Source organism: Struthio camelus, chromosome Z (assembly GCF_040807025.1).
Source record: "Struthio camelus isolate bStrCam1 chromosome Z, bStrCam1.hap1, whole genome shotgun sequence".
NCBI lineage: Eukaryota > Metazoa > Chordata > Aves > Struthioniformes > Struthionidae > Struthio > Struthio camelus.
The window spans coordinates 89,817,768-89,843,068 of NC_090982.1; the positions used below are offsets into that span (position 1 = coordinate 89,817,768).

The following is a 25,301-nucleotide window of genomic DNA, read 5'->3' on the forward strand; positions in this document are numbered from 1 at the left end:
CTGGCCAAAAATCGGTACTGCAGGCGAAGCGGGGCGCAGGCGCAGTGGTTTCGGCGTGGCTCGTTGGTGCCCTCGGCTGGCCAGAAATCGGTCCTGCAGGCGAAGCGGGGCGCAGGCGCAGTGGTTTCGGCGTGGCTCGTTGGTGCCCTCGGCTGGCCAGAAATCGGTACTGCAGGCGAAGCGGGGCGCAGGCGCAGTGGTTTCGGCGTGGCGAAGCGGGGCGCAGGTGCACTTGCTCGTCGGCGCTCGTTCGTGCCCTCGGCTGGCGAAAAGTGGGTACTGCAGGCGAAGCGGGGCGCATGCGCGGTGCTCGAGAGCCGGGCCCCCCGCGCTCCCGCGCCCCGTTCGCGATCGGCGCATGCGCGGAGGGCGGCGCATGCGCGGCGGCGGGCAGCAGCATGGCGGCGCGCGGGGACGGAGTTTTCGCTGGGGCGGCGGCGGGTGCGGGCCGAGGCCGCCCGGAGTCGGAGATCTGGGGGCCCCGGTGAGGTGAGCGCGTCCCCTCGGGCGGCCGCGGGCGTCGGGCGGTTTCTGCCCGCGGGGGCCGTCGCTGCGTGGAGGCGGAGGTGCGGGGCGAGATTTGGGGAGGGGGCTCGTGCCTGGCGCCGCGCCGCGCCGGCAGCGCGGCCCAGGGTCTGCCGGGAGCGCGGGTTTGACCGTCCGTTTGCCGTGTGTCGCCCTCAGGGCCCCGGTTCCTCCCTGGCGCGGCCGGGGCGGGCGCTCGCCCCTGCGGAGGCGGCCGGGAGGAGCGGCGAGGCTGGCGGGCCCCGGAGCGGCGCTGGGCGGACGGCTCCCGTCGCGGCAGGCCTGCCCGAGGGTGCTGGTAAGTCGCAAGGAAGCTTAAAGCTACCGGACCAAACCGACTTAAGGTCACTTTGAGCCAGGTGCAGTTAGCGCAGCGCCGAGAACGTTTACTTGAGAGTTGTAGCTAGGGAAACGAGAAGGTGGACAGGGGAAAAATACGCCCAGGCGCCCTGAGGCCTCCCCCAGTCGCAGGCACAGACTGTGGGCCCCAGCCAACCCGGGTACCAACTGACTGTAACCCCTGCTGAGCCTCGCTGAGCCCCGCGCCCTCCTGCACAGCTGCCCCACAGCTGTGGGGTTCCCCAGTCCAGTGTGTGTCGATGGGTCCTCCGTTGCCTCTTACATCTCCCCAGGCACGCGTATGCTGCACAGGAGTGTGGGTGTCTCCAGCAGTGGCACAGCAGCCTGATGCCTCTTGTCTGGAAGGTGGGGTCCTTCACAGCTCTTCTGGGCTCTTGGTGAGTTCCCTGCTGCCTCTTCTGGCATTCTGTACAAGCTCGTAGATCCTTCCTCCTCTTCCAGTGGCTTCTCCTGCAAAGCTGACAGCCACATGCAGCACTGCTGTGCACTCAGTACGCATCTGGGGTGGCACCCCTGCCGTTGAGGGCCCTGCAGATTCCCACCCTTCCTGCTTCCAGCTCCCCCAAAAGCCAAGAAACCACCCACAGATCCTGTCCTAACACCCCTACAGACCCCAAAATGCCTCCAAACCCTGCCACAACATTGTCACTGACTCCAGACTTTCCCCCTCCAAGCCCCATACAGTCCTAAAACCACTCCTAGACCCTGTCCCCACAGCAGCGAGGTGTCCTAATTAGAGGGTGTGATCTGTGTCCCCCTTGACTCAGTCCTGCTTTGGAGAAAAGAGAATTTGCAGCACTTCTTGGTGAAGAATGTTGGCAGGTGGGTGCACAGATGACAAACCGATTTTTCTCTCTCTTTTTCTGAGCCACCTCTCGGGACCCTCTGTGCCTGCAAGAGGACTTTCTAAATGCGGCTGGTCTAGGATAATTGTGCTCTGTGCAATGCTTAAGGAGAACATTAACATACAATTGCAGGCTAAGGAATAACCTAAACAAATAAAAGGCTCAGGAAAAGCCTAAGGGAACGCTGAAGGGCTATGGGAAGCCCCCAACCATACTGTAGAAAAAAGTGTGGGTCTTAGGCACGTCCTCAGAGAAGGAGAGATGTGTTACTCCAATCCATGGGACAATGGGTGCTATTAATTACCACCTGTAATTACCAAAAGTTCTGTAAAAGCAGAAGGGGCTAGAGATGATGCATAGCAGATTATGGACTATACGTAAAGTTGAAACAAACAACAACCCCCTCTTAAAATAGAAACAGGTTAGTCCTAGGCAGTAGATGAATGTAGCTTTGAGTAATGTGAAGAGCAGGGGTTATGTCAATCACCCTGAAAGCCCTGGAGAAGTGGTGCAAAAAATCTATACCCTTGTGGCCTCATCAGTCTTTTGGGTTTGTTTGGCAGGGTAGTCCACTGAAGGAGAACGTTTTGAAGAGAAGCAGCTAGACCTAGTGATCCAGTTGTTCACCTTTGGTCATTGCCTCTAAGGCAAGCATCCACGTATAGGAGGAATAATCTAGGAGATGTATCAAAAAGGTAACAGGTTTGAAACAGAGGCAGGCAAATTAAGTGCTGTCATTCTTCCATGTAGTTAAAGACTGAGAGAATTGTTGGTTAAGCATGTGTATACAAGGGTTTGAGAAAGGATATTGAATGGTACAATAACACTGAACCAGACTAAGGTTTCATGGAAGATGGCATAGGTGTGTATTAGGTGATGTGCCTGCCTGTCTAATAACCTAGCCCTAGTTGCTGTATGTTTTGTTACCAAACTGTTTACCTGTAACGTATGATGCCGAGGGCTGTTATAACTGCTGTCTCCATCTCCCCAAAAGGGAAACCCCATTCCTCCTGTTGAGGAAGGATCCCTAGGAATAGTGATCAGGATAACAGATCACCAACATATAACAGAAGGTCTGCACGTGTTACAAAAAGTATGCTGCATACATATTTCTTTGCATGTGACTTTATGTATCTATGAAGCATCATATTTTAAGAGCTACAAGACAGCAACTTATTATCATAGGGGAATGATAGTCAAGTGACCAGAGTTCCCGAAGAGGAAGTGAGAGTGAGAGAGAAGTATCTGAATTGTAAAATTAAGAGGTGAATTTCAGGAAGGCTCAATTGGTGCAACCCCAGGTTCCTGATATGGCAATGGTATTTGGGGAAACAGGAATATAGTAGCTAGAAAAAAGGTTAAAGCCTTATGAAATTAAGACTCTTTCTTGTCAGTTCCAACTTTAGGGCAATTTTAGGAGGATTTAATTTCCTCCGGCAGTGTTAATATAACTTGCGTGGTATCGGCAGACCACGGTGGGAATTACGGGAAAGGAGTCAGGAATGGAGCTGGAACAAGGAACATGATGCTGCTTTCACTCAACTGAAAGAAGCGGCTGTAAAATCTCCTGCCCTCAAATTCCCAGGACAAGGCAAGCCTTTTTCAGTAAGGATTCCCACATCTACTGATTCCATGGGAGCAGCGCTGCTGCAAAAGAGCAGTAGAGGGAAAGTGGGTGCCAGTGGCATCATCCTTACATCCCCTTTGAGGCCCGAACAGAAACTCTCTGGCTGTGAGAAAGACTGTTTAGAAGCAATCTGGGCTGTAACTGTCTTTGAGACTTTTACCTTTTATCAGCCCAGATGCAGCCCAATCTGCTCAATTCCCTCTAAACTAGCTCATGTCAGGGAAATAAATAGGCAGCAGAGTATCCTCTGTCTAAGTGGGACAGTGGGCACTGATCTTAACAAGGGGGGAGTTACAGTGCAAGTGTACCAAGAAGCGGATCATCTTCTGTGCATCTGAATTGAATGAGGGGTAGAGCGTGGTTGTGCCAAAAATGTGGACACAGAAGGCTTCTGAAAGATTAAGCTCTAGGAGCTACTTAGTCTAACTTCCCTTTCACAGCAACCCAAGTGTCTTCATGGCTTCCAAAAGGGGAGTTGGGGGAAGCGGTATTTGTGGCTTGCCTGTGCTCGTTTGCTTTGCTTGTGTGTATATTAGATCTGCTTTTGTGCATATAAACGGGTTTGTCTTATGATTTTCTGCAGAGCTCTGATTTTTTTTTTTTTTTTGCTTTGCTTTATACTTTCGGAGGATGATGGATTTTACCGTGCCTCCATCAACAAGCGCTGGCTGACAAAGTTATAACGTCCCAGCGGAGACTCTTAGGCAAGACGGAGGAGTTCAGACACGCAGCCTGCCAGAAGAACGTCACCTGGGAGGGGTTGCTAGCCTTGAGCTATAGGCGCTGATGCATATGGCTCATTCTGGCAGACACGGAGGGGTTTTCTTTGGTGGCAGAAATTGTAGCTTGACTGTACACCCTATAGCGGCAGTATTTTTGTGTTTATAAATTGTGTTAATCTTAGGTATTCAGAACATCGGGGATCGACTACATGCTGCCATGAAGAACTACAGGCTACCGCGCTCAGACCTTTGTAAGTTACAGCGTGTCAAGAGCGGCCAGGAGAATCCAAATGCCAGTGGAAAGATTCTCTGCGTGGTCCTGCTGAAGAACTTCGGCTGTAGGAAGGTTGGCTGCATCCTCACTGGACTTGTGAGTAATAAGCCACAATTCATGGACCAGCCAAGGAGAGAGGGGAATAGTGGGCCCGTGGGTGCACCCTCGCTCTTGCAGACACAGACACTCTGGAGGTATAGGGATACAGGCAAGCAGGCCCACAAGTGGCCTCCACGTGCCTTTCGGTGTGGCTGCGGGTCCTCCACACAGCAGTGCCCAAGTGGACTTTGGGCCCAGCGGTACACAGAGAGCTCTGCAGCTCAGCAGGTGAGTGGAACTGGAGCGTGTTGAGGGCTGTTCCGGGCTGTCTGGATCCATCTGGTTCCATTCGCTGTCCCTCTGTCCAGCGCTCCATCTTTTTCTTTCTTTCCCCGTAGCTCTGTCCGATACCCCGTCCCTTTGTTTAGCTACTCAGTGCCCTGCCCAGTTCCCCATCCCTCTGGTACTCTTTGCATCCCTCTGTCAATATCTTCCTCCCTCCGACTGGCTCCCTATCGCTCTATCCAGCTCTCCATCATCCTTTTCCCCTCTCTGTCCCACTACCTGCCCGCTGTTCCTCTGTCCAGCTCCCCATCCCTCTGCTGCTCTTGTCTGTCTCTTTGTACCTTTCCAGCCTTCTCTCCCCCTCTCCAGCCTTCTCTTTCTATTTCTGTCCCTCTGTTCAGCTCCCCATCCATCTATTTGTCTCCCTATCCCTCTTTTCCCCTGCTCTATCTCATCTCTCTGTCTGACTTCCCCTCCCTCTTTTTTTTCTCTCCACCTTTCTGGTTGGCTCTTCGTCCTTCTCACTCTCTTCCCATTGCTCTGACTGGCTCCCTTTCCCTCTCTTCCAGTCCCCGTTCCTCTGTCTGGTTCTCCACCCTTCTCTTTTGCTTCCCGTCCCTCTGTCTGCTTCCCCTTCCCTCCTTTCCTCTCTTTATTCTTCTGTCCACTTCTACATCCCTCTTTTTCTCTCTTCTGCTCCCTGGTCCTCTCTTCAGCCCTCCACCTGTCTGGCCCTCTGTCCTCTTTTTCTCTTCCTTTGTCCAGGGCCCTGACCCTGGGGCTAGGTCTCTATCCTTCTCTTTCTTTTTCCATCTGTCAGCCAAGCTCTCTATCCCTCTTTCCTTCTGTTCTGCTCCCTGTCCCTCTGTCCAGCTGAAGGTTCATCATTCCTTTGTGTTTTGTCTGGTGTGGAAGGTGTCAAGAGGCAATTGGTGCTCGGCAGAGACGATCAGTAGCAACCAGAGGGTCCCATCAATCTGCCTGGTTCAGGTCATGTCAGATACCCCTGCAGTGACTCTGTGCAGAGGCATGGGGCTGCGGATGTGCAGTGGGGGAGCACTAATGGGCCAAAGATGCTGTGGGGGGATGTGGTAGACATTAGCATGTGGTAGAGATTAGCAGAGGCTCTGAGTATTCGGGTGTTAGGACAGGTGCAGGTAGGGCAGGGTGTGCTAGGGCAGTCTGGAGCTGCTGTTGTCCGTCTTACACGTCAGCGCAGTCTGCAGTTACTGTGTCTTGTCTGCCTGTGCGCAGACAGGGCTGCTGCGCGGTGCAGTTGGAGTCGTGATTGTGTCGCTGGCATTGAGCCCTGTTTTCTGACTTTATGCAAACTGTTGTCTTCCCTACATCAGCCTTACTCTGCTCCTCTTCCAGGAGCCTGTGCTCAGCTCTGCTTTCCAACACGCTGTCACGTCACAGGGATTTCCAGCACGGTCTGTCTAACTTGGGCCACATGCTAGGCAGCCTGAACGAGTGAAGCAAAATCCTTCTTCTGTCATTGTCCAGGCCAGAGTCAGTTTCCCATCAGCTCAGTCTCCAGAGTTTGGAGTTTTTGGAGGCCTTAGTTTTTATCCTGCCTTGGCTGGACAGTGCTTTCTGAGAGTGTCCGTCAGCGGCACAGTTTCCCTGAGGAGGACCATCTACCGAAGGCTGGAGGTGGCCGAGTGCCTGAGCGAGCCTGACTGTATGTGAGGGCTGCCGTGACATCCTTGCGATAAAACGGAGCCTGAGAGAGTGACTGGAGCAGTGTAGAGGGTCAGTCATAATTGTGGGAACAGTTACGGGCCTTGGACAAGGGAGTAGTTCTAGGAGGGCTGCGCAGTTGCCTGGCCTCTCAGTAACTGTTCTGGCTTCTTTGCAGGTGCTGAAGCATAGTCTGGCAGTCGAAGGAGCGGTGTCACAGCTGGGAGCTCTGCGGAGATCTGTGGTTGGCCATGAAGGTCGAGCTCTGACTTGCAGCGTGGACGCAGCTAAGTCTTGGGGCTGCACTGTGTGTGTGCAGGGCTGGGAGGTGGAAGGTGGTTGTCCCCTAGGTGGTTGCTGGAGTCACTGGCTGTGGATGTTTGCCCATGGAGCTGAGGGGACCAAAAATATTAATTGTCTGTAATGGAGTTGAATAAGCGCTTGCAATGTTTCAGGTAGGTTCAGTGGAAGTGCAGCTTACTGCAGTCCTGTGGAGCGATTCTTGCATGTGCTCACATTTGAATGGTGGCTAAGACCAAGCTTATAAACAGCAACTGTAACGTGATTCTGATGCATATCTTCCTGTTCTGCTGTACTTCTAAATGAAGGGGAAACTTCTTAAGCTGTGGGCAAAACTTGCAAGCTCATGTGTACTTTGGTGTGTCTTGCTTAAAGCTGAGGGTTTGGAGTTTTTCACTTGAGGTTTATTGTTTAGTTTGTTGTTGAGGGTCTGTCACTCAGGGGCTATGGTTTATTACTTTATTTTGTGGGGCTGTCTTTATCAGTCAGGGTTTACAGTTTGCTGACTTAGCGATCAGGGCGCAGGATTTAAAATCCAACCTCATCCGTAAATTTTAAAGCAACCACTTGGGTTCCAAGATTTGCAATTTGTCACATAGGGTTCAGGGCTTACGCCTTACTGATAAATGACAAGGGCTGAATCCTTAGATAATAAACTGTAAGCCCCGAAGCCTAAGCAGCAGGGTGCAAACCCTTCTCTGGGGTTCCTAACCTTCCCCTGTTCCCAGCGTTCAGCTTTGTGCACTGACCTGAGGTCTGGATTTGATAAGGCGCAGGCCCATCGCACTGAGAGTGGTGATGTGACAGGTGAGGTGAGAGCTGTGAAAGTGTCTTGCAGGGCTCTAGTCTGGGGTAGGGCAGTAGTGCAGACAGGCAGGATCAGAGATCAAAGATCTTCTCACCTGTCAGAGCTGAATCCTATCCCTGAAGGAAAAAGTAGAGGGGATAGGCTGTCAGCTACTCAGACGCCTGCCGCGTCAAGGGCAGCAGCAGGAGCTGACCCTTCCCCAAAGGACCGACGAACGCTGGTGCGGAGATGACTCTTCAGGTGTCACAGGGTAAGGGGAAGCATGCTGGCACTGAGCTCCATGGCAAACTCCCTCCCAGGTGTTGCTTCTGCGCAGTAAAACAATAAACAGTTGCTTTACTCTTTGCACTCGTGTCTGTGGTTCCTGCCGTCGCTTTGCCTGAAGATGATGCCCAGGGGAGGAGGTTACACATTGTGTCTGGGATTGGGAGCTGGTCCCCACATCCTTTGTTCTTGGGGGTCCCTGCGGTTCCCAGGGACCCCAGTGCTGTTCACAGGGCTCGGGGTAACTTCCCTTGCATTGCCTCGACCCTTGGGGCTCTTGGTGGAGTTTCCCATTATCCTGGGGGCAGCCAGGGCTCCGCAGGGCAGTGTGAGGGCCCCAGACTGCTCCCAGATTTGCTTTCAGCACTCTGCAACGTCTCTCATGTGTCGGTGGCGGGGGCCTGTGCGCCTGGGGCTGGGAGACACTTTCCCTGGGGACAGGGGGAGCCTGCAGGCACCGTCCCGTCAGCCGCGCTGAGCCCTGTGACATGTCCTGCTGCCCCTTCGGTGTGCACTGAGACCCTGCACTCGTACTTTGCTTTGCCCCACAGCCCTGCGTTTGCCCTCCGACGCCCTCAGGACCCCTCCGTTCACGTTCTGAGGTGCCCCCGATCCCTCTGTGTGCCCCGGGGCCCAGTGCTGGTTTTGCAGCACGCCACAAAGTTCTCTGCTGAGCTTTCTCCCCTGCCCAGGAGCTGTCCGGGTGCCTTCTGGCGCCTCCGGGCCCCGCAGAGTCCCTCCGTCTGCGCTGTCGTCGCCCGGTAACTTCCTTTTTTCCACTGTTCCTTTACGGCGGGGCTGGGAGTGGTGTCGGGAGGGCGGAGGGGTCCCAGGGGAGCCCTGCGGAGGGTCGCGGCGGTGCCGGGGATCGCGGGGCCGGGGGGCTCCGGGCTCCACGGCGGCTGCCGGGGACGGGACGGGATCGCCGCTGGGTCCAACCTCACGGAGCGCTGCTGCCCGCGGCATCCTGGGAGATGTAGTCTTCCGGCGCCGGGCGGCCATGCTGGTTTGGGAGTGCGGCATGCCGGGAGCAGTAGTCTTCCGGCACCGGGCTGCCGGGCGGCCAGGCTGTCTGCGGGGCGCGGCATGCCGGGAGCAGTAGTCTTCCGGCGCCGGGCTTCCGGGCGGCCATTTTAGTCTGCAGAGCATTCTGGGAGATGTATTCTTCCGGTACCGAGCTTCCGGGCGGCCATGTTGTTTTGGGGGCGCGGCATGCCGGGAGCAGTAGTCTTCCGGCGCCGGGCTGCCGGGCGGCCATTTTCATCTGCGGAGCATTCTGGGAGATGTAGTGTCCCAGCACCGAGCTTCCGGGCGGCCATTTTAATCTGTTAGGCATGCCGGGAGGCGTTGGCTTCCCTTGCTGGGTTTCTGGGAGATCATGTTGTGCCTGTCGAGGTGGCAGGAGGTGCAGCTGTCAACAGGGTTCCCACCCGCTGGCCACGTCGTGCTCTGTGGCAGCCAGGAGCTGCCGTTCCAGGTGCCTGTGCCTCCTCAGCACTGCAGCAGTGGGCCAGTGTGTCTGTTCCTTACTTGTCATGTCATGGGGGAAGGACTATATGCTGCCGTGAAGAACTACGGGCTGCTGCCCTCAGACCTCTGTCAGTTATCGCGTGTCAGGAGCGGCCAGGAGAATCCAAATGCCAGCGGAAAGGTTCTCTGCCCGGTCCCGAAGAGGAGCCTTCGGCCGTAGGAAGGTTGGCAGCGTCCTTACCGTGACCCGTGAGCCACGCTTCGTGGACCAGCAAAGGAGAGGGGGGAGTAGCGCCTGGTAGCCCAGTCGCTATGGCATCGCTGGCGCTAGCAGGCCCGCGAGGTCTGTGTGAAGCCTCACCTGCCTGTCTGGAGCTTTATTTTGGTCTGTTTACCCGGAGTAACCGGCGAGGCCTAAAATGAGAATTTAGGATGGCTAGATGGGTTACCTGTGACCCGACCTGTCCTCGCCTTGCTTTGCTGCCTAGCAGCAAGCAATAACGGGAACTTGGGACCCCAGAATAAAAACTGTTGCAGTGCTTAAGGGAGGACCTGCGTTTGCCCAGGTTAGGGAACCGTAATGAAAGCTTGGGGGGGGGGGGAGCGGGAGGGGGGAGAGGAAGCTCCAAAACAGGAACCTCCCGGTGACCTTGGTGGTTTGATTCATTTGCAGAATAGTGTTCCGAGGGCCAGCAACCTGAGGAGGAGCCGCTCGACCCGTTTTGTTGATTTCGGTGATGCTGTTTTAAGGAAGCACGTAAGTACAGAAGAGCTCTGGGAGGGTTTTCAAACAAGACGGGGAAGAGCGTGGGAAAGCTAGGTGCCGTGAGTACGGAAGTTGTTAAGGGCTGAGAGAATTTGGGGGGTTAAGCGTGCGCACGTGACGGTCTGAAAGGGGCTGATGCACAAGCAGTAGTAAAAGGGCGTGACGGAGTGCAAGGTTCCTCCCCGGTGTGGGCCCGTGCGTGCGCCCTCGCTCTCGCGGACGCAGGCGCTCTGGAGGCGCAGGGATTCGGGCAAGCAGGCCCACAGGCGGACTTGGGGAAAACGGTGTGCAGAGCGCTCGGCGGGTGAGCGGGGCTGGAGCGGGTCGAGGGCTGTCCCGGGCGGGCTGCCTGGGTCCATCCGGTTCTGCTCCCTGTCCCTCTGTCCAGCTCTCCATCTTTCTCTTTCTTTCCCCATAGCTCTGTCCGGTGCCCCATCCCTTTGTTTAACTACTCGTTGCTCTGCCCAGCTCCCCATCCCTCTTGTACTCTTCCCGTCCCTCTGTCAATACCTGCTTCCCTCTGTCTGCTTCTCCATCCCTCTGACTGGCTCCCTATCGCTCTGTCCAGCTCTTCGTCGTCCTCTTTCTCTCCCGATCCCACTACCTGCCTGCTGTCCCTCTGCCTGGCTCCCCATCCCTCCACCACCCCCCCCAACTGCTCTGTCTATCTGCCTCTTCGTACCTCTCTTTGCCCCTTCAGCCCTCCATCCACCTCTCCAGTCTTCTCTGTTTCCATCCCTCTGTTCAGCTCCTCATCCATCTATTTGCCGCCTCCTTATCCCTCTTTTCCCCTGTACCATCCCATCTCTCTGTCCGACTTCCCCTCTCTCTTTTGGGGGGTTTAGTACCTGTTTTAGCAGACAATCGCGTGTCCCTTTAGGCCCCAGGAAGCAGAAAGTTCTGACCTGACAGCAAAGTATTTGGTCTTTTTAACGCTCTTGCGGCTGAAGGTGACTCCTAATGAAAAGCAATGAGAATTCTGAGGATTCACTGGAAACGTAAAAGACAGTATCTGCCCTTTTTAAAAGGCTGTGTGCTTCCGCTAATAATACCTGTAGTAATCAAGCCACTAGATTTTTCTGACAATAAGAGCCTTTAAGCTGCGATCGCTACTCGAAAAGTCCAGATATTTTAGAAACTGAACGAGCCTTCTGAGCTTGCTGACTGCAGTACCTCGAAAGATGATCAGAGTGCTGATGTTTTCATGCTTTAGTGTGGTAGAGATGCTCTGTGCAAACATCCCTTGTGTTTAATCTTCAAAACTGCGCAGACTGTCACGGAGCTCTCTTTTGACTATCTACTTTGCGTAACAAACAGAAAGGCAGGAGGTTGACAGTGCTAAATGAGTAAGGTCATTGCTTGTTTAGGGGTTGCAAATTTTATGGAATTTTGTCCTTTTAAATCTCATCTAGAATATGCTTGCAAAAAATCCCTGGGAAGAAAACAAGGAGTATAAGCAGCTTTTGAATATTATTAGCAATACTTACACGTTCTGGATGGGTTCTTAGGGTCCCCCATGGTCTTCTGCCCTCCCCATTACCCCCAAATTTACCCATTTTGCAGTGTTTTGGCACTTATTTTGCTCTTTCTTGTCCCGAAGCAGGTCAGGGTTTGGTGTGGACAGAGGGGGGAAGGAGCCAGCTGTGGGTAAATGGGCCCTGGATGGCATCGCGGGGACATGGCGAATCCTGGCACAGCCCATCTTCAGCACGGGGAGAGGCCGGAGTGCTGCCGTGATGAGTGCTGAGAAAGGTACCTCTCTTTGGATTATGTGCACCCCAGAGCCCACCTTCTGGCCTTTCATTCTCCCCCGATCCCTCCTGTCAAGTATTTGTGCTCTGCGGATGCCTGAGTTTGGCTTTTTGTGACTTGTAGGTTCCTCCGCTGAGGTTCTTTTTGCCCCTGAGGTCCTCCCTTTCACCATCTTGTCCCCACAGAACCCTGAATTGTTTCTTCTCCCTCGCCCAGCCCACAACATCCCTTCCTTTTCCTTTTCTTTTTTGCTGCCCCTCGATCCTTCCTTTTGCAATTTTGCACCACCAGTTCACTCTGTTAAGCTCTTCTCTCTTTTGGGCTTTTTGCACCCCCCACCCCCCACCCCCTTTGTAAAGCTTTTTTTGTGCCGCTTACAAGCTTCTGGCTTTTTTTCCCCTGAGAAGCCTTCCTTCTGGCTTTGTGTGTCAGCACCCTCCCCTTTTTGAATAAAGCAGAGATTAAAGGCAAACTCGGTATCTCTTTATGCAGCTGCAACCCTTTGGAGGGGAAGCAAATACGTTATTGTGGTTTGTAGTATTTCTGGGCTAACTCTGGGGAAATCCTCATCACAGTTTGGATTTTTTGTTGTTGTTTCTATAAGTTCGTTGCTTTGAAAGTTTGAAACTAGTATTCGTTTGGCTTACTGCCTTACTGTCATAACTGAGCGTAAAGCAGAGATTGTGTTGCCATTGCATATGACCTCCCTCATATGGTGCTTGCGTTCATATACGTGTGTTCTCCCCAGGAGTACTCTTGCCTTTTCCTTTCCTTTAGTAAACAAACGCCTTTCTGAGCCAATACCGAGCAACACGGTGGATGTGCTTCTAGCGCTAACGTCGCGTCGCAGGAGGCAGCTGAGAGCAGTCGATAAGCCGGTGCTCTAGACATGCAAAGGCAGGAAGAAGCGGACTAGCTATTGAGCTTCCCTCGAGAGCAGAGGAAGAGGAGAAGAAACCCAGGGGGCGGTCATACGCCCGCTGACGATTCCGGAGGCTTTGCCTTGCAATGCGTTTCTCCTGGTAGGCGGCAGCACTCATTGCCCGTGGCGGGTAAGGGCCGGAACCACCTTGCGCTGAGGGCTCAGCAGAACCAGAGAGGCGAGGGTGTCCCTGGGGTGGCTGCGGGTGCCTGGATTTCTCCGGCCCACCTCAAGGCATGCGTTGCGGGGAGAAAAGGGTGCGGGCTTTCAGGGGCCTGGCAGTGCTCTGCTCCGTGCGGGCACAGGGCAGGGTCTGCCCTGAACACATGTTTGCCTCTCCCTGTCTTTGTTTTAATTCCTGCCTTTAGGGCTGAGGTTCCTCCCCAGAGCAGACTTGTACGTGTGCCCTCGCTCGTGTAGATGCAGATGGCCTGGAGGTGTGGGGAGGCAGGCTGTCCCGCGAGAAGGACTTTTGCGCGGCGTCCCGGGGAGGATAGCTGTGATGTACCTCGTGCACCCAAGGGTGTTGGTAAGCGACAAGATAACAAGTGGCTGTTTCCTGGTCACTCCCCTCACTAGAGAAAAATCGATTTACAGATTGGCTTTCACATGGAGAGAGAAACAGTACACCTTTCCTCAGGTCTGGTTGGGGTTTCACAGTGTGCCTGCACTAACACGTGGTCGTTGTCAGAGACGGTTTAGACGGGTTGCCTGCAGAGAGGTAGGAAAGGCATTACCTTTCGTGGACAGTGCTGTGGTGGGCAGAGCTACGGACGAAGAGGTGTGAGAGCGAGGTGCCTGAGCCTTAAAACTGACTGGAAGGGACAGGATTCAAGGCCGGTTGGTGCACAGCACACAGCGCAACGCCAGGCTCATTATAAAGGTACTGTAATTGGGGAAACGGCCCGCTGACAGAAGAAGAAAGGTTAAAGCTCTGTGTGAAATAAAGGGTCCTTCCCATCAGTGCTGAGGAAGAGGGTCGCGTTTCTTAGAGCAGCATATCCGTCGTTTTTCTGGTAGCAGCAGAGCACCGCAGTGGGAGGTTCTGGAAGAGTCAGGAGCAGAACTGGCAGGAGGCTCTTTTCCCTGTCCGGATGGAAAAACGGCTGTAAGCACGCTTGCCAGAAACCGAGGAGGCCGAGGACGAGGCCCGGCTGGGGCCCTTGCCTTGGGCCCTGACTGCGGGCACCCGGCGCGCCCTGCCACCCGAGGCCTGCTCGCCCCAGGCGCGACTGCCACCGCCACCACCCCTCGGCGCTGCTGCGCCCCGGTGCTGCACCGCCGCCGAGACACGGGGTGCTCGTGAGGTCCCCGCCACCGTCTCCTCCTGCAGGACACAGGTGCCCGGGGGGAGGGTACGAAAGGGTCGGGGCGGCCCGACCGGAGGGTGCGGGGAGCGGCGGCGGCCGCTGCCGGCCTAGGCCAGCGGGGTCGCGCATGCGCACTGGATCAGACCGGCTCGCGGCTGCGGCAAGCGGAGTGGCGCATGCGCATTGGGGGGGCGACCCGCTTACTCCCTGCTGCCCTCAAGTGACTACGAACCGGTACTGCAGGCAGGGGATTAACGCATGCGCACTGCTCCAGATGTGCTCCATGCTGCCCTCGGGTGATGCCACCCCAATAGTGCAGCCAGCCGACGAACGCATGCGTCCTGGACGCATCGGTTCCTTGGTGCCCCTCGAGCGATGAAAGCCTGCCAGCCAACCAGCCGCCTCGCGCATGCGCGCCGCCCCGACACTGCTCCCTGCGGCCCTCAGCTACGAACAGCGTAGTACTGCAGGCAGCCGCAGCGCGCAGGCGCACTTGCTCGGCGTGGCTCGCTGGTGCCCTCGGCTGGCCAGAAATCGGTACTGCAGCCCGAAAAATCAGTACTGCAGCCGAAGCGGGGCGCAGGCGCAGTGGTTTCGGCGTGGCTCGTTGGTGCCCTCGGCTGGCCAGAAATCGGTACTGCAGGCGAAGCGGGGCGCATGCGCAGTGGTTTCGGCGTGGCTCGTTGGTGCCCTCGGCTGGCCAGAAATCGGTACTGCAGGCGAAGCGGGGCGCAGGCGCAGTGGTTTCGGCGTGGCTCGTTGGTGCCCTCGGCTGGCCAGAAATCGGTACTGCAAGCGAAGCGGGGCGCATGCGCACTGGGTTTCGGCGTGGCTCGTGGGTGCCCTCGGCTGGCGAGAAATCGGTACTGCAGGCGAAGCGGGGCGCATGCGCACTGGGTTTCGGCGTGGCTCGTTGGTGCCCTCGGCTGGCCAGAAATCGGTACTGCAGGTGAAGCGGGGCGCAGGCGCAGTGGTTTCGGCGTGGCTCGTGGGTGCCCTCGGCTGGCCAGAAATCGGTACTGCAGGCGAAGCGGGGCGCAGGCGCAGTGGTTTCGGCGTGGCTCGTTGGTGCCCTCGGCTGGCCAGAAATCGGTACTGCAGGCGAAGCGGGGCGCATGCGCAGTGGTTTCGGCGTGGCTCGTTGGTGCCCTCGGCTGGCGAAAAATCGGTACTGCAGGCGAAGCGGGGCGCATGCGCAGTGGTTTCGGCGTGGCTCGTTGGTGCCCTCGGCTGGCCAGAAATCGGTACTGCAGGCGAAGCGGGGCGCATGCGCAGTGGTTTCGGCGTGGCTCGTGGGTGCCCTCGGCTGGCCAGAAATCGGTACTGCAGGCGAAGCGGGGCGCATGCGCACTGGGTTTCGGCGTGGCTCGTTGGTGCCCTCGGCTGGCCAGAAATCGGTACTGCAGGTGAAGCGGGGCGCATGCGCAGTGGTTTCGGCGTGGCTCGTGGGTGCCCTCGGCTGGCCAGAAATCGGTACTGCAGGCGAAGCGGGGCGCAGGCGCAGTGGTTTCGGCGTGGCTCGTTGGTGCCCTCGGCTGGCCAGAAATCGGTACTGCAGGCGAAGCGGGGCGCAGGCGCAGTGGTTTCGGCGTGGCTCGTGGGTGCCCTCGGCTGGCCAGAAATCGGTACTGCAGGCGAAGCGGGGCGCAGGCGCAGTGGTTTCGGCGTGGCTCGTTGGTGCCCTCGGCTGGCGAGAAATCGGTACTGCAGGCGAAGCGGGGTGCATGCGCAGTGGTTTCGGCGTGGCTCGTTGGTGCCCTCGGCTGGCCAGAAATCGGTACTGCAGGCGAAGCGGGGCGCAGGCGCAGTGGTTTCGGCGTGGCTCGTTGGTGCCCTCGGCTGGCCAGAAATCGGTACTGCAGGCGAAGCGGGGCGCAGGCGCAGTGGTTTCGGCGTGACCCGTGGGTGCCCTCGGCTGGCCAGAAATCGGTACTGCAGGCGAAGCGGGGCGCATGCGCACTGGGTTTCGGCGTGGCTCGTTGGTGCCCTCGGCTGGCCAGAAATCGGTACTGCAGGCGAAGCGGGGCGCAGGCGCAGTGGTTTCGGCGTGGCTCGTTGGTGCCCTCGGCTGGCCAGAAATCGGTACTGCAGGCGAAGCGGGGCGCATGCGCAGTGGTTTCGGCGTGGCTCGTTGGTGCCCTCGGCTGGCCAGAAATCGGTACTGCAGGCGAAGCGGGGCGCATGCGCAGTGGTTTCGGCGTGGCTCGTTGGTGCCCTCGGCTGGCCAGAAATCGGTACTGCAGGCGAAGCGGGGCGCATGCGCACTGGGTTTCGGCGTGGCTCGTTGGTGCCCTCGGCTGGCCAGAAATCGGTACTGCAGCCCGAAAAAACGGTCCTGCAGGCGAAGCGGGGCGCATGCGCACTGGGTTTCGGCGTGGCTCGTGGGTGCCCTCGGCTGGCCAGAAATCGGTACTGCAGGCGAAGCGGGGCGCATGCGCAGTGGTTTCGGCGTGGCTCGTTGGTGCCCTCGGCTGGCCAGAAATCGGTACTGCAGGCGAAGCGGGGCGCATGCGCAGTGGTTTCGGCGTGGCTCGTTGGTGCCCTCGGCTGGCCAGAAATCGGTACTGCAGGCGAAGCGGGGCGCAGGCGCAGTGGTTTCGGCGTGGCTCGTTGGTGCCCTCGGCTGGCCAGAAATCGGTACTGCAGGCGAAGCGGGGCGCAGGCGCAGTGGTTTCGGCGTGGCTCGTGGGTGCCCTCGGCTGGCCAGAAATCGGTACTGCAGGCGAAGCGGGGCGCAGGCGCAGTGGTTTCGGCGTGGCTCGTTGGTGCCCTCGGCTGGCGAGAAATCGGTACTGCAGGCGAAGCGGGGCGCATGCGCAGTGGTTTCGGCGTGGCTCGTTGGTGCCCTCGGCTGGCCAGAAATCGGTACTGCAGGCGAAGCGGGGCGCAGGCGCAGTGGTTTCGGCGTGGCTCGTTGGTGCCCTCGGCTGGCCAGAAATCGGTACTGCAGGCGAAGCGGGGCGCAGGCGCAGTGGTTTCGGCGTGACCCGTGGGTGCCCTCGGCTGGCCAGAAATCGGTACTGCAGGCGAAGCGGGGCGCATGCGCACTGGGTTTCGGCGTGGCTCGTTGGTGCCCTCGGCTGGCCAGAAATCGGTACTGCAGGCGAAGCGGGGCGCAGGCGCAGTGGTTTCGGCGTGGCTCGTTGGTGCCCTCGGCTGGCCAGAAATCGGTACTGCAGGCGAAGCGGGGCGCAGGCGCAGTGGTTTCGGCGTGACTCGTGGGTGCCCTCGGCTGGCCAGAAATCGGTACTGCAGGCGAAGCGGGGCGCAGGCGCAGTGGTTTCGGCGTGGCTCGTTGGTGCCCTCGGCTGGCCAGAAATCGGTACTGCAGGCGAAGCGGGGCGCAGGCGCAGTGGTTTCGGCGTGACCCGTGGGTGCCCTCGGCTGGCTAGAAATCGGTACTGCAGGCGAAGCGGGGCGCAGGCGCAGTGGTTTCGGCGTGGCTCGTTGGTGCCCTCGGCTGGCCAGAAATCGGTACTGCAGGCGAAGCGGGGCGCATGCGCAGTGGTTTCGGCGTGGCTCGTTGGTGCCCTCGGCTGGCCAGAAATCGGTACTGCAGGCGAAGCGGGGCGCATGCGCAGTGGTTTCGGCGTGGCTCGTTGGTGCCCTCGGCTGGCCAGAAATCGGTACTGCAGGCGAAGCGGGGCGCATGCGCACTGGGTTTCGGCGTGGCTCGTTGGTGCCCTCGGCTGGCCAGAAATCGGTACTGCAGCCCGAAAAAACGGTCCTGCAGGCGAAGCGGGGCGCATGCGCACTGGGTTTCGGCGTGGCTCGTGGGTGCCCTCGGCTGGCCAGAAATCGGTACTGCAGGCGAAGCGGGGCGCATGCGCAGTGGTTTCGGCGTGGCTCGTTGGTGCCCTCGGCTGGCCAGAAATCGGTACTGCAGGCGAAGCGGGGCGCATGCGCAGTGGTTTCGGCGTGGCTCGTTGGTGCCCTCGGCTGGCCAGAAATCGGTACTGCAGGCGAAGCGGGGCGCATGCGCAGTGGTTTCGGCGTGGCTCGTTGGTGCCCTCGGCTGGCCAGAAATCGGTACTGCAGGCGAAGCGGGGCGCATGCGCAGTGGTTTCGGCGTGGCTCGTTGGTGCCCTCGGCTGGCCAAAAATCGGTACTGCAGCCCGAAATATCGGTACTGCAGGCGAAGCGGGGCGCATGCGCAGTGGTTTCGGCGTGGCTCGTTGGTGCCCTCGGCTGGCCAGAAATCGGTACTGCAGGCGAAGCGGGGCGCAGGCGCAGTGGTTTCGGCGTGGCTCGTTGGTGCCCTCGGCTGGCCAGAAATCGGTACTGCAGGCGAAGCGGGGCGCAGGCGCAGTGGTTTCGGCGTGGCTCGTTGGTGCCCTCGGCTGGCCAGAAATCGGTACTGCAGGCGAAGCGGGGCGCATGCGCACTGGGTTTCGGCGTGGCTCGTTGGTGCCCTCGGCTGGCCAGAAATCGGTACTGCAGGCGAAGCGGGGCGCAGGCGCAGTGGTTTCGGCGTGGCTCGTTGGTGCCCTCGGCTGGCCAGAAATCGGTCCTGCAGGCGAAGCGGGGCGCATGCGCAGTGGTTTCGGCGTGGCTCGTGGGGGCCCTCGGCTGGCCAGAAATCGGTACTGCAGGCGAAGCGGGGCGCAGGCGCAGTGGTTTCGGCGTGGCTCGTTGGTGCCCTCGGCTGGCCAGAAATCGGTACTGCAGGCGAAGCGGGGCGCATGCGCAGTGGTTTCGGCGTGGCTCGTTGGTGCCCTCGGCTGGCCAGAAATCGGTACTGCAGGCGAAGCGGGGCGCATGCGCAGTGGTTTCGGCGTGGCTCGTTGGTGCCCTCGGCTGGCCAGAAATCGGTACTGCAGGCGAAGCGGGGCGCATGCGCAGTGGTTTCGGCGTGGCTCGTTGGTGCCCTCGGCTGGCCAGAAATCGGTACTGCAGGCGAAGCGGGGCGCAGGCGCAGTGGTTTCGGCGTGGCTCGTGGGTGCCCTCGGCTGGCCAGAAATCGGTACTGCAGGCGAAGCGGGGCGCATGCGCAGTGGTTTCGGCGTGGCTCGTTGGTGCCCTCGGCTGGCCAGAAATCGGTACTGCAGCACGAAAAATCGGTACTGCAGGCGAAGCGGGGCGCATGCGCACTGGGTTTCGGCGTGGCTCGTTGGTGCCCTCGGCTGGCCAGAAATCGGTACTGCAGCCCGAAAAATCGGTACTGCAGGCGAAGCGGGGCGCATGCGCAGTGGTTTCGGCGTGGCTCGTTGGTGCCCTCGGCTGGCCAGAAATCGGTACTGCAGGCGAAGCGGGGCGCATGCGCAGTGGTTTCGGCGTGGCTCGTTGGTGCCCTCGGCTGGCCAGAAATCGGTACTGCAGGCGAAGCGGGGCGCATGCGCAGTGGTTTCGGCGTGGCTCGTTGGTGCCCTCGGCTGGCGAAAAATCGGTACTGCAGGCGAAGCGGGGCGCAGGCGCAGTGGTTTCGGCGTGGCTCGTTGGTGCCCTCGGCTGGCCAGAAATCGGTACTGCAGGCGAAGCGGGGCGCATGCGCAGTAGTTTCGGCGTGGCTCGTGGGTGCCCTCGGCTGGCCAGAAATCGGTACTGCAGCACGAAAAATCGGTACTGCAGGCGAAGCGGGGCGCATGCGCACTGGGTTTCGGCGTGGCTCGTTGGTGCCCTCGGCTGGCCAGAAATCGGTACTGCAGCCCGAAAAATCGGTACTGCAGGCGAAGCGGGGCGCATGCGCACTGGGTTTCGGCGTGGCTCGTTGGTGCCCTCGGCTGGCCAGAAATCGGTACTGCAGGCGAAGCGGGGCGCATGCGCAGTGGTTTCGGCGTGGCTCGTTGGTGCCCTCGGCTGGCCAGAAATCGGTACTGCAGGCGAAGCGGGGCGCAGGCGCAGTGGTTTCGGCGTGGCTCGTTGGTGCCCTCGGCTGGCCAGAAATCGGTACTGCAGGCGAAGCGGGGCGCAGGCGCACTGGGTTTCGGCGTGGCTCGTTGGTGCCCTCGGCTGGCCAGAAATCGGTACTGCAGGCGAAGCGGGGCGCATGCGCACTGGGTTTCGGCGTGGCTCGTGGGTGCCCTCGGCTGGCCAGAAATCGGTACTGCAGCCCGAAAAAACGGTCCTGCAGGCGAAGCGGGGCGCATGCGCACTGGGTTTCGGCGTGGGTCGTTGGTGCCCTCGGCTGGCCAGAAATCGGTACTGCAGGCGAAGCGGGGCGCATGCGCAGTGGTTTCGGCGTGGCTCGTTGGTGCCCTCGGCTGGCCAGAAATCGGTACTGCAGGCGAAGCGGGGCGCAGGCGCAGTGGTTTCGGCGTGGCTCGTTGGTGCCCTCGGCTGGCCAGAAATCGGTACTGCAGGCGAAGCGGGGCGCAGGCGCACTGGGTTTCGGCGTGGCTCGTTGGTGCCCTCGGCTGGCCAGAAATCGGTACTGCAGGCGAAGCGGGGCGCATGCGCACTGGGTTTCGGCGTGGCTCGTGGGTGCCCTCGGCTGGCCAGAAATCGGTACTGCAGCCCGAAAAAACGGTCCTGCAGGCGAAGCGGGGCGCATGCGCACTGGGTTTCGGCGTGGGTCGTTGGTGCCCTCGGCTGGCCAGAAATCGGTACTGCAGGCGAAGCGGGGCGCATGCGCAGTGGTTTCGGCGTGGCTCGTTGGTGCCCTCGGCTGGCCAGAAATCGGTACTGCAGGCGAAGCGGGGCGCAGGCGCAGTGGTTTCGGCGTGGCTCGTTGGTGCCCTCGGCTGGCCAGAAATCGGTACTGCAGCGCGAAAAATCCGTACTGCAGGCGAAGCGGGGCGCATGCGCACTGGGTTTCGGTGTGGCTCGTGGGTGCCCTCGGCTGGCCAGAAATCGGTACTGCAGGCGAAGCGGGGCGCAGGCGCAGTGGTTTCGGCGTGGCTCGTTGGTGCCCTCGGCTGGCCAAAAATCGGTACTGCAGGCGAAGCGGGGTGCATGCGCAGTGGTTTCGGCGTGGCTCGTTGGTGCCCTCGGCTGGCCAGAAATCGGTACTGCAGGCGAAGCGGGGCGCAGGCGCAGTGGTTTCGGCGTGGCTCGTTGGTGCCCTCGGCTGGCCAGAAATCGGTACTGCAGGCGAAGCGGGGCGCAGGCGCAGTGGTTTCGGCGTGGCTCGTTGGTGCCCTCGGCTGGCCAGAAATCGGTACTGCAGGCGAAGCGGGGCGCAGGCGCAGTGGTTTCGGCGTGGCTCGTTGGTGCCCTCGGCTGGCCAGAAATCGGTACTGCAGGCGAAGCGGGGCGCATGCGCACTGGGTTTCGGCGTGGCTCGTGGGTGCCCTCGGCTGGCCAGAAATCGGTACTGCAGCCCGAAAAATCGGTACTGCAGGCGAAGCGGGGCGCATGCGCACTGGGTTTCGGCGTGGCTCGTTGGTGCCCTCGGCTGGCCAGAAATCGGTACTGCAGCCCGAAAAATCGGTACTGCAGGCGAAGCGGGGCGCATGCGCACTGGGTTTCGGCGTGGCTCGTGGGTGCCCTCGGCTGGCCAGAAATCGGTACTGCAGGCGAAGCGGGGCGCATGCGCAGTGGTTTCGGCGTGGCTCGTTGGTGCCCTCGGCTGGCCAGAAATTGGTACTGCAGGCGAAGCGGGGCGCAGGCGCAGTGGTTTCGGCGTGGCTCGTTGGTGCCCTCGGCTGGCCAGAAATCGGTACTGCAGGCGAAGCGGGGCGCATGCGCACTGGGTTTCGGCGTGACTCGTGGGTGCCCTCGGCTGGCCAGAAATCGGTACTGCAGGCGAAGCGGGGCGCATGCGCACTGGGTTTCGGCGTGGCTCGTTGGTGCCCTCGGCTGGCCAGAAATCGGTACTGCAGGCGAAGCGGGGCGCAGGCGCAGTGGTTTCGGCGTGGCTCGTTGGTGCCCTCGGCTGGCCAGAAATCGGTACTGCAGGCGAAGCGGGGCGCAGGCGCAGTGGTTTCGGCGTGACTCGTGGGTGCCCTCGGCTGGCCAGAAATCGGTACTGCAGGCGAAGCGGGGCGCATGCGCAGTGGTTTCGGCGTGGCTCGTGGGTGCCCTCGGCTGGCCAGAAATCGGTACTGCAGGCGAAGCGGGGCGCAGGCGCACTGGGTTTCGGCGTGGCTCGTTGGTGCCCTCGGCTGGCCAGAAATCGGTACTGCAGGCGAAGCGGGGCGCATGCGCACTGGGTTTCGGCGTGGCTCGTGGGTGCCCTCGGCTGGCCAGAAATCGGTACTGCAGCCCGAAAAAACGGTCCTGCAGGCGAAGCGGGGCGCATGCGCACTGGGTTTCGGCGTGGCTCGTTGGTGCCCTCGGCTGGCCAGAAATCGGTACTGCAGGCGAAGCGGGGCGCATGCGCAGTGGTTTCGGCGTGGCTCGTTGGTGCCCTCGGCTGGCCAGAAATCGGTACTGCAGGCGAAGCGGGGCGCAGGCGCAGTGGTTTCGGCGTGGCTCGTTGGTGCCCTCGGCTGGCCAGAAATCGGTACTGCAGGCGAAGCGGGGCGCATGCGCACTGGGTTTCGGCGTGGCTCGTTGGTGCCCTCGGCTGGCCAGAAATCGGTACTGCAGGCGAAGCGGGGCGCATGCGCACTGGGTTTCGGCGTGGCTCGTGGGTGCCCTCGGCTGGCCAGAAATCGGTACTGCAGCACGAAAAATCGGTACTGCAGGCGAAGCGGGGCGCATGCGCACTGGGTTTCGGCGTGGCTCGTTGGTGCCCTCGGCTGGCCAGAAATCGGTACTGCAGGCGAAGCGGGGCGCAGGCGCAGTGGTTTCGGCGTGGCTCGTTGGTGCCCTCGGCTGGCCAGAAATCGGTACTGCAGGCGAAGCGGGGCGCAGGCGCACTGGGTTTCGGCGTGGCTCGTTGGTGCCCTCGGCTGGCCAGAAATCGGTACTGCAGGCGAAGCGGGGCGCAGGCGCAGTGGTTTCGGCGTGGCTCGTTGGTGCCCTCGGCTGGCCAGAAATCGGTACTGCAGGCGAAGCGGGGCGCAGGCGCACTGGGTTTCGGCGTGGCTCGTGGGTGCCCTCGGCTGGCCAGAAATCGGTACTGCAGCCCGAAAAAACGGTCCTGCAGGCGAAGCGGGGCGCATGCGCACTGGGTTTCGGCGTGGCTCGTTGGTGCCCTCGGCTGGCCAGAAATCGGTACTGCAGCGCGAAAAATCGGTACTGCAGGCGAAGCGGGGCGCAGGCGCAGTGGTTTCGGCGTGGCTCGTGGGTGCCCTCGGCTGGCCAGAAATCGGTACTGCAGGCGAAGCGGGGCGCATGCGCAGTGGTTTCGGCGTGGCTCGTTGGTGCCCTCGGCTGGCCAGAAATCGGTCCTGCAGCGCGAAAAATCGGTACTGCAGGCGAAGCGGGGCGCATGCGCACTGGGTTTCGGCGTGACTCGTGGGTGCCCTCGGCTGGCCAGAAATCGGTACTACAGCCCGAAAAATCGGTACTGCAGGCGAAGCGGGGCGCAGGCGCAGTGGTTTCGGCGTGGCTCGTTGGTGCCCTCGGCTGGCCAGAAATCGGTCCTGCAGCGCGAAAAATCCGTACTGCAGGCGAAGCGGGGCGCATGCGCACTGGGTTTCGGTGTGGCTCGTTGGTGCCCTCGGCTGGCGAGAAATCGGTACTGCAGGCGAAGCGGGGCGCATGCGCAGTGGTTTCGGCGTGGCTCGTTGGTGCCCTCGGCTGGCCAAAAATCGGTACTGCAGGCGAAGCGGGGTGCATGCGCAGTGGTTTCGGCGTGGCTCGTTGGTGCCCTCGGCTGGCCAGAAATCGGTACTGCAGGCGAAGCGGGGCGCAGGCGCAGTGGTTTCGGCGTGGCTCGTTGGTGCCCTCGGCTGGCCAGAAATCGGTACTGCAGGCGAAGCGGGGCGCAGGCGCAGTGGTTTCGGCGTGGCTCGTTGGTGCCCTCGGCTGGCCAGAAATCGGTACTGCAGGCGAAGCGGGGCGCATGCGCACTGGGTTTCGGCGTGGCTCGTGGGTGCCCTCGGCTGGCCAGAAATCGGTACTGCAGCCCGAAAAATCGGTACTGCAGGCGAAGCGGGGCGCATGCGCACTGGGTTTCGGCGTGGCTCGTTGGTGCCCTCGGCTGGCCAGAAATCGGTACTGCAGCCCGAAAAATCGGTACTGCAGGCGAAGCGGGGCGCATGCGCACTGGGTTTCGGCGTGGCTCGTGGGTGCCCTCGGCTGGCCAGAAATCGGTACTGCAGGCGAAGCGGGGCGCATGCGCAGTGGTTTCGGCGTGGCTCGTTGGTGCCCTCGGCTGGCCAGAAATCGGTACTGCAGGCGAAGCGGGGCGCAGGCGCAGTGGTTTCGGCGTGGCTCGTTGGTGCCCTCGGCTGGCCAGAAATCGGTACTGCAGGCGAAGCGGGGCGCAGGCGCACTGGGTTTCGGCGTGGCTCGTTGGTGCCCTCGGCTGGCCAGAAATCGGTACTGCAGGCGAAGCGGGGCGCATGCGCACTGGGTTTCGGCGTGGCTCGTGGGTGCCCTCGGCTGGCCAGAAATCGGTACTGCAGCCCGAAAAAACGGTCCTGCAGGCGAAGCGGGGCGCATGCGCACTGGGTTTCGGCGTGGCTCGTTGGTGCCCTCGGCTGGCCAGAAATCGGTACTGCAGGCGAAGCGGGGCGCATGCGCACTGGGTTTCGGCGTGGCTCGTTGGTGCCCTCGGCTGGCCAGAAATCGGTACTGCAGGCGAAGCGGGGCGCAGGCGCAGTGGTTTCGGCGTGGCTCGTGGGTGCCCTCGGCTGGCCAGAAATCGGTACTGCAGGCGAAGCGGGGCGCATGCGCACTGGGTTTCGGCGTGGCTCGTTGGTGCCCTCGGCTGGCCAGAAATCGGTACTGCAGCGCGAAAAATCGGTACTGCAGGCGAAGCGGGGCGCATGCGCAGTGGTTTCGGCGTGGCTCGTGGGTGCCCTCGGCTGGCCAGAAATCGGTACTGCAGGCGAAGCGGGGCGCATGCGCACTGGGTTTCGGCGTGGCTCGTTGGTGCCCTCGGCTGGCCAGAAATCGGTCCTGCAGCGCGAAAAATCGGTACTGCAGGCGAAGCGGGGCGCATGCGCACTGGGTTTCGGCGTGGCTCGTGGGGGCCCTCGGCTGGCCAGAAATCGGTACTACAGCCCGAAAAATCGGTACTGCAGGCGAAGCGGGGCGCAGGCGCAGTGGTTTCGGCGTGGCTCGTTGGTGCCCTCGGCTGGCCAGAAATCGGTACTGCAGCGCGAAAAATCCGTACTGCAGGCGAAGCGGGGCGCATGCGCACTGGGTTTCGGTGTGGCTCGTTGGTGCCCTAGGCTGGCGAAAAATCAGTACTGCAGGCGAAGCGGGGCGCATGCGCAGTGGTTTCGGCGTGGCTCGTTGGTGCCCTCGGCTGGCCAAAAATCGGTACTGCAGGCGAAGCGGGGTGCATGCGCAGTGGTTTCGGCGTGGCTCGTTGGTGCCCTCGGCTGGCCAGAAATCGGTACTGCAGGCGAA

At 60.2% G+C, this 25,301-nt stretch overlaps 2 long non-coding RNA genes across 8 annotated transcripts; both read left to right on the forward strand.

The window, feature by feature from the left end:
• The first annotated feature begins 317 nt into the window (after positions 1-317).
• LOC138064618 (uncharacterized) lies at positions 318-7,812 on the forward strand. 5 transcript variants are annotated; one of them, XR_011137860.1, is made up of 3 exons: positions 347-489; positions 685-823; positions 4,262-7,812. It is a non-coding gene; the product is annotated as an uncharacterized lncRNA (long non-coding RNA). The 5 variants fall into 5 exon arrangements; XR_011137861.1 differs by lacking the exon at positions 685-823 and having other exon boundaries at positions 318-489; XR_011137858.1 differs by lacking the exons at positions 347-489; positions 685-823 and adding an exon at positions 830-2,823.
• Positions 7,813-9,014: 1,202 nt separating this feature from the next.
• LOC138064722 (uncharacterized) lies at positions 9,015-12,656 on the forward strand. Of its 3 annotated transcripts, none has more exons than XR_011137970.1 (3): positions 9,015-9,451; positions 9,876-9,959; positions 11,569-12,656. It is a non-coding gene; the product is annotated as an uncharacterized lncRNA (long non-coding RNA). The 3 variants fall into 3 exon arrangements; XR_011137969.1 differs by having other exon boundaries at positions 9,016-9,426; XR_011137971.1 differs by having other exon boundaries at positions 9,016-9,426; positions 11,572-12,656.
• The last annotated feature ends 12,645 nt before the right edge of the window (positions 12,657-25,301 follow it).